General features: G+C 32.0%; 1 protein-coding gene across 2 annotated transcripts in view; it reads left to right on the top strand.

Annotated features, from left to right (window-relative positions):
• Window positions 1-7,500, top strand: part of LOC124430793 (myocyte-specific enhancer factor 2) — a 61,253-nt gene that overhangs the window by 28,596 nt on the left and 25,157 nt on the right. The gene's annotated exons all lie outside the window — the stretch shown is intronic.

Below are 7,500 nucleotides of genomic sequence, written 5' to 3'. Positions count from 1 at the left end.
GTTTGATTGGTTTGATGTATAATGTAGGATTTACCGTAAAATAATGTTCCCGGATGACAGGGTTTACTTTAACATCAGTTCTTTTTTTTCTTCTTCTTTCTTTCTTTCTTTTTTTTTTTTTTCTCTCTCCCTCTTATCCAGATCGGGAAGCTGAGTATACAAGTTTGTTATAGAAGATTGGTAAAACGTAAAGAAGTTTGATCATTAAATTGAATCGATTAATAAACTTTGATTATGAATGTTATATAGCAGGAAGCTGAACTCTCTCTCTCTCTCTCTCTCTCTCTCTCTCTCTCTCTTTCTCTCTTTTCCTTTCTCTCTGTCTTCTTTCTATCATCTCGAGGACGAGACTTTAAAAGACGCTCGTTGACTCGATATTAGATGAGAAACGTTGCCGTGAATCTTTAATATTCTTCTCTTTTGTCATGCGTAAATTAAGCTTCTTTGATCGACCGATGTATATATTCGTAATATTTAAAAATGAATGTTTCCTTAAAGATGCTTCCGATACTTTTTACATAATTTTCTTTTTTTTTTTTTCTTTCTTCCCTTCTTTTCTTTTCTTTTCTTTTCTTTATTAGGAACACAGCGTATGGATATACGTGAAAATCGTGATATTAGATTCGTTTATACCATTTTATTATTTTTATCGCATATATAAATTGACGAATATAATTAATCGTTAACAATAATACTACGGTTAAAAGGTCAAAAAAAAAAAAAAAAGAAAAAGAAAAGAATTCTAAGATGAAAAATTGATCATTTTCTATATTTGTCTCTCGTTAAACGAGAATTCGTATTTTTTACGTTCTAAATAAATAAGAAATAACTTCCCGACAGTCTTTCTTTTCAAAAGAAGAACGAATGCCCATGATTCTTAAGTTTTGTCGACAAAATGAAAACGTTTGAACGAATCGAGACCATTTTTTAAATGTCATTAAGTTCAGGTCTTTGAATCTTCTACGGTTCGTTAAATCCTCTTACTAAAATATTTTCTATTTATCCTTGGAAATAGAATGTTTTTTTGGTCCGAAAATAATTCGCGAATATTTATTGTCTCGATTATTTAAGAATACAAGTCATTTTACGATTTCAAATACATATTATGTGCCATTCTAATTTACCTAATTTCCATTCATAAGTTTCACTCTTCTTCTTTTTCTTCTTCTTCTTCTTCTTCTTCTTCATCTTCATCTTCATCTTCTTCTTACTCTTGTACATACGAATTTTTAATATCATCTGAAAATTATTCTAAGAATTATCAGAACGAATTATTATCAAATATTTATCGGATGGATAAAATCAAAATGTCGTTAACGTTTTAATCGTCTGTTATACATCAAATAATTATATAGCATGAAATTTTTCTTTTATCTCTCTTTTTTTTTTTTTTAGTTTTATTTTTATTTTTTTTTTTTATGAACCAGTAGTATATATTGTAGCGTACCTATATATAAAAGTAAATTTCTTCTCTAAAAGTCGACTCTCGCACGAGAATTAAATTGTATCGATTAAACGTCTCCATGTAGAAAAATATTTCGGACAACGCTCTTTCTCGTATAGCTGATTTAAAAAGAGAGATAGGGAGTGAGAGAGAGAGAGAGAGAGAGAGAGAGAGAGAGAGACGAAAGATCCGGGAGAGTGTCGGTTAATCGTAAAACCAATTATTTCACACCGGAGAGTCACAAGACGTCGGTCCGACGTCTATTTCCGTTTCACGATCTGTCTTGCTCCCGTCATTTTCGATGCCATCCTATTTTCGATCTCACCCCGTCGCTTGATCGACCAGGTCATACGGTTAAACGCGATTTATTCGATAATGAAGATGGACTTGCCTGGATTTTCCTGAAGGATTTAATATCGTTCCTCGTTTTCACCGATTTGTCGATGAACCACGTTAGCTCGTGCTATAGAGAGTGAGCGAGAATGAGATAGAAAGAGATATATAGATAGATAGATAGATAGATAGATAGAGAGAGAGAGAGAAAGAGAGAGAGAGAGAGAGAGAAAGAGAGAGAGAGAGAGAGAGAGAGAGGCCACGGTATTAGCCCGATACTGTTATCGATCGGCAAGGTTGCTCGGTCTTTGTAACGTCCATCGTTTTTCCTTCACACCATCGAGCAAAAGGAGATCGCGATGCCCGACATCCCCCTTTACACTTTCAACTTATGTGTGTGTGTGTGTACGTGCGTACGTGTATATATGTGCGCGCGCGCTCTGCTGCTGCTGCTGCTGCTGCTATTGCTGTTACTGCTGCTGTTGCGTTTTCTCTCATAAAGGCTTTTCCTTCTCTTTGCTCGGAAACGAAGAAGAAAATTGTGCGTGGATGATCGTAGGGGGAAAAAAAAAAAGAAAAGGAAGAGGAGAAGAAGATCATTGAGTACGATCGAACGATATCGATCTCTTCTCTACTTTTGCCATTGATAAATAAATCCTTATCACATTATGTACTTCCTTTTCTATGTATCTTCTTATATATTTTGTTTCGTTTGTCCTTTATCCCTTTTGTTTTATTTATATCTTTTTCGGTTTCTTTTTTATTTTCTTTTTTCTCTTTTTTTCCCTCTTTTTTTTCTTTTTTTTCTTTTTTTTTTTTTTTTTTTTTTTTTTTGATTTCTTTTCTATTTTTCCTTCTTTTCTTTTACCTTTTTGAGGATAAGAGATTTTCTTTCCATATCTCGTTTACTATCTGCAAATCCCTCCCTCTTGGTTAATTTTATTATCGAAAAGAGAGATCGTTTTTCTATTTTAAAAATGACCTATCGTACGTACAAGTAAAGTGCTCGACGGATTTATTAAGAAGTTACGGAAATAAAAGGGAGAATACACGACGGATAGGGAAAAGATAATAACTCTTATGAAGAAGAAAAAAATAAGAAAAAGAAGAAGAAAAGATTGAGAGACAGAGAGAGGAAGTGAGAGAGAGAGAGAGAGAGAGAGAGAGAGAGAGAGAGAGAGAGAGAGAGAGAGAGAGAAAAGTTCCAATCAATCAACGTCCATAATCGTGAGAAGAAACCAAAGGTGAAATTGTTAAGAGTTTATTTTCCCGTAACGTACCTAACATCTATATATAATATATATATATATATATATATATATACATACACGTACACATAAGTATTATATGTATGTATAACTTCTTATTTCTAGCTGTTTTATCTATTATCAACATTTCAGCCCTCGATTTATCATAACCACCATTTAGAATGAATGAACATTTTTCGTGTTTAATTTTTCACTTTCATCTTTTTTTGATCCTTTCCTTTTCTTTATCACCTATTTTATATTGCGTATAATAATTCGTGTGTTTTGTCGTTTGTAACTTCGATATTCTCAACCCTTTTCTCTCTCTCTCTCTCTTTCTCTCACTCTTTTTTTCCATACGACAATTGAAGATAACAACGACATACTCGTACTCGTACACACACACACACATATATAGGATGAAAATATTAATTACTTACATATGTACGTCGCCCTTTTCTCAAGTCTTCACCGTGACTCGTTCGCACGGACAACGAAGATCGATAGAGTAGGATATATTGAACACACACATATACATATGTATATACGTACATACACATACACATTCTCTCTCTCTCTCTCTCTCTCTCTCTCTCTCTCTCTCTCTCTCTCTCTTACTCTCTTCGGGTTAGGTTACTCGACCTAGAGGGGGACAGCTACATTGCAGCTCATGCATAATACATATGATCCGACCTGGAGTAGATTTATCTTTACCCGTAGCCGCGATAATTCGTTAAATATCGACAGGCACTTCTCGAGCTCGTTTCTACTGTCTTTTTCGTTGGACCAATTTGACCCGACGTTTACCTCTTTTCTTTCTCTCTTCTATTTCTCCTCTCCCTTTCTCTCTCTCTCTCTCTCTCTCTCTCTCTTTCTCTTTCTATCTTACGTGCTCCTCCAACCCTACTTTTCCAACACAACCCCTCCGAATCACGGGAGAAACGCAACAGTTGTGCATAACCTGTGCCACCTCGGCTTGAACTTTGACACAGTTTCGGCCGCTCGTTTCACCTCGTCTTATTTGCCGTGATTAGAATCAGAATTAATATCGATCGATCCTAATGCTCTCCAAATTTCTTTCCAACGTTCTTCCATTTTTTTCTCCCCCCCCCCTCTTTCTCTTTCTATTTCTTTTTTTCCCATTTATATGAGTATATATATATATATATATATTTTTTTTTTTAATACAGCTTCATCCTCCCATTTTCTTTCCTTTCCATTTTAATTCTTCCATTTGAGGTTTTTTCTCTTTTTTCTTTTTGCTTTTTTTTTTTTTTTTTTTTTTTAGGTCACAGGATATAGAATAATAATAAAGAGACAACATTAAAACGTATCAATTTATCTGATCCTAAATATTCTTATTCGATAGAAATTTTGTGAGATATCGTATAGACATACACATATATAAATACAAATATATATATATATTAACATCTTGAGTGACATTTAACCGCAATAATCGATATATATCGTTTGGTCATGCTACCGGTCGATGTCAGTTTCGTGTCAAGACGAGTCAGGCAAGACGAGTTCTCCAATCGATTTTCAACGCCGCGTCTTCATCAAATTATTCTCGATATCTCGAACACGTCCTCGTATTATTTCCTATTTCTCGGTTAACTAAACGTTCTGTTAACTCGCGTCTTTCTCTCGGAGAATCCGCGAGAGAGAGAGAGAGAGAGAGAGAGAGAGAGAGAGAGAGAAAAAGGGAGACTGGTTTCTCAAAGTCGTTCAACAAGCCAGAGAGCAGTAGTAGTTAGCCAAGACTAGTTTCGTCGCTTTTATCGAAAGCCGCTGAGCATTTAGTTTTCTTTCTTTTTCTTTCTCCTCGTTAAGTTTGCAATCGACGTTGCACATATAAGAATATATACAAGATATGTACCTATGATATCTCGTTATCTAGGCGCGATTTAACCGGTCGTTTAGATCTTATGGTTGCTTCCATTTTAATTCCCGCATTATCGTTCGTGAAAATCGATTTTTTCGAAATTATATAAAATGTAATAATAAATAGTGATATTCTTTAATTCTCTGTCTCTTTCTTTATCTCTCTCTCTCTCTCTCTCTCTCTCTCTTTTTCTTTTTCTTTTTATTATTATTATTATTATTATTATTATTATTATTATTATTATTATTATTATTATTATTATTATTATTATTATCATTAAATTGCACGATCATACCTTTATGTTTGTATATATATATATATATATATATTTGTATATATGATATAATCGTATTTATTGTGTGATCATGCTTTATATATACATATATATATATATATATATATATATATATATATATATATAAAAATTTACATACATGAATCGTATCTATAACATTAGAATCGTTATTTTTGTCTTCCTGCAAGTGTAACTTTGTAATGCGCCTACGCTATATAAAATAATACTCCCTGAGACTCTTGAACCGGTTGACTTTATTTCTGGCAAACAAAATATTAATAAGGTGTAAAGATGTCCGATTGCGTAAATCGAAAGTTTTCAACGACGCGCCAGCTTTCTGAAAGGTAGAGCGAACTTCGATTCATCCTTTTTACAGAAGTAATCTTATAAAGTAACTTCTCGTTGATATTGAACGATTTACTTTAGCACAATATATTTTACTTAACGTAATTTTTATCTTCCACCACCTTTCGATAATATATTCAATGATTATTGAAAATCGATTATTAGGAACATAAGATAATGCATGATGCGTTTTTTTATTTAATTGAAACAATGTGTGTTGTGTATGTACGTGGGTGTTTTATATGCATTCGCGTTTCTTGTAATTAATATTTAATGCTTATTCATCGTTATTAATTAATTTCAATTATCATTCATGTTTCTTTGATTTATGTTTCTTTTCTTTTTTCTTTTCTCTTTTTTCTTTCTTTGAATTTTGAATAAAATTAAAAATTAAAATTATATAATCGCAATTAATATTACATTTTACTACTAAAAATGAAATGTTAAAAAATTTTATATTATCGCCTTATAATGAAATATAAGATTGTAATAAGAAAATCCTGATTAATAAGATATCATTTATTGATATACGTATAATCCGTTTATAGTAACATAATATGAACATATAATGCGGTTAATATTGATTGTTTGTTTTTTTTTTTTTTTTTTTTTTTTTTTTTTTTTTTTTTTTTTTTAGACTAGTCATCGATTACGCGTCACTGCAAACTTAAAGTTTGAAATCATATTTAATTTGAAATTTTCATATATTGAGATGAGACAATCGAAAGGACATTTTAAAGGAAAGAAAAATTTACGATTTTTTTCTTCTTTTTTTCTTTTTTTTTTTTTTTTTATTAATCTTTCAATATTGTGGTTTTATATATATCTCATAGGAATATGCTTAATTGAGAATTGAAACTTCTTCGATTTACGATTACGTTTCTTTTATATTGTTTAACGGAGAATGCAATCTGCAATTTTGCGAATTGAAATGTGTACGCGAACGGTAAATCGACTACTCGCGGTTCGCTTTCACTCGCTGGAATTACACGCGCGTAGTACGAAGTAAGATAAACGATTATGAATGGGAATACTTTCATTGACGAGCGTGTGTCGGGTAGGCGGACGCACGCTTTTCGCGCGCTTGCACGTTTGAATAATATTCTTAACGCGTTCTTCTATCCTTTCTCTCTCTCTCTCTCTCTCTCTCTCTTTCCTTTATTTCTTTTTTTTTCTTTTTTTTAATTCTTTTTCTCTTCTCTTTCTTTCCTTTTTTCTTTTCTTTTTTATTTTTTTTTTTTTTTTTTTCCTTTCATCCGTTACTTCCTCCACGTGGGGGAACTGCAGCCGTTCGATTGAGAATCTATTCCTTGCGAAGATTTTTCTAAATAATAAACTATAAACTAGAATTAGAAATATTGATTTATTATTAGAAAAAGAAATTATCAGAGAAAAAATAAAGGACGAAGACGAAGAATAAGAAGAGAGGGTTTTTTTTTTTTTTTTTTTTTTTTTTAATTATTATTAGAACGTATAGACAAATTTAGTTTTATTTAAATATATATTAATGATACGTGATATACTAATTGATTAAGGATAGGATAAAATTCATATGATCAAAATAGGATTAGAAGTTGATTGATTATTATTTATAACAGTAGATTTTATTCAAATAAATACAATAAATTTAGATATTGATTTATTATTAGAATAAACAAATTTTTCTTTTTAAATGCATATAAATAAATAAATCACATTTGTATTCTATGATTCTCACGGCGAACGAGAGAGATATTCAAAAGTGAAGAAACTCTGAGGGTTGTTTGAAGAGGGAAAAGGAGAAAGGGAGGGGGAGGATGGATCGACGATGAACTCTCCGGAGAGTTTAAAAGTTCGGGGCAGGAAACACGAGGATGGTACATAGGATAACATTGGCACCTCTTGGTGGCATCAGGAGAAGAAAAAGAGGAGGAAAAGGAGGAGTATAATGATGATGATGATGATGATG

The sequence above is a fragment of the Vespa crabro genome, chromosome 19, assembly GCF_910589235.1.
Source record: "Vespa crabro chromosome 19, iyVesCrab1.2, whole genome shotgun sequence".
NCBI lineage: Eukaryota > Metazoa > Arthropoda > Insecta > Hymenoptera > Vespidae > Vespa > Vespa crabro.
Note: the sequence above shows the minus strand (reverse complement) of the source record. Positions and strands in the feature narration are given on the sequence as shown.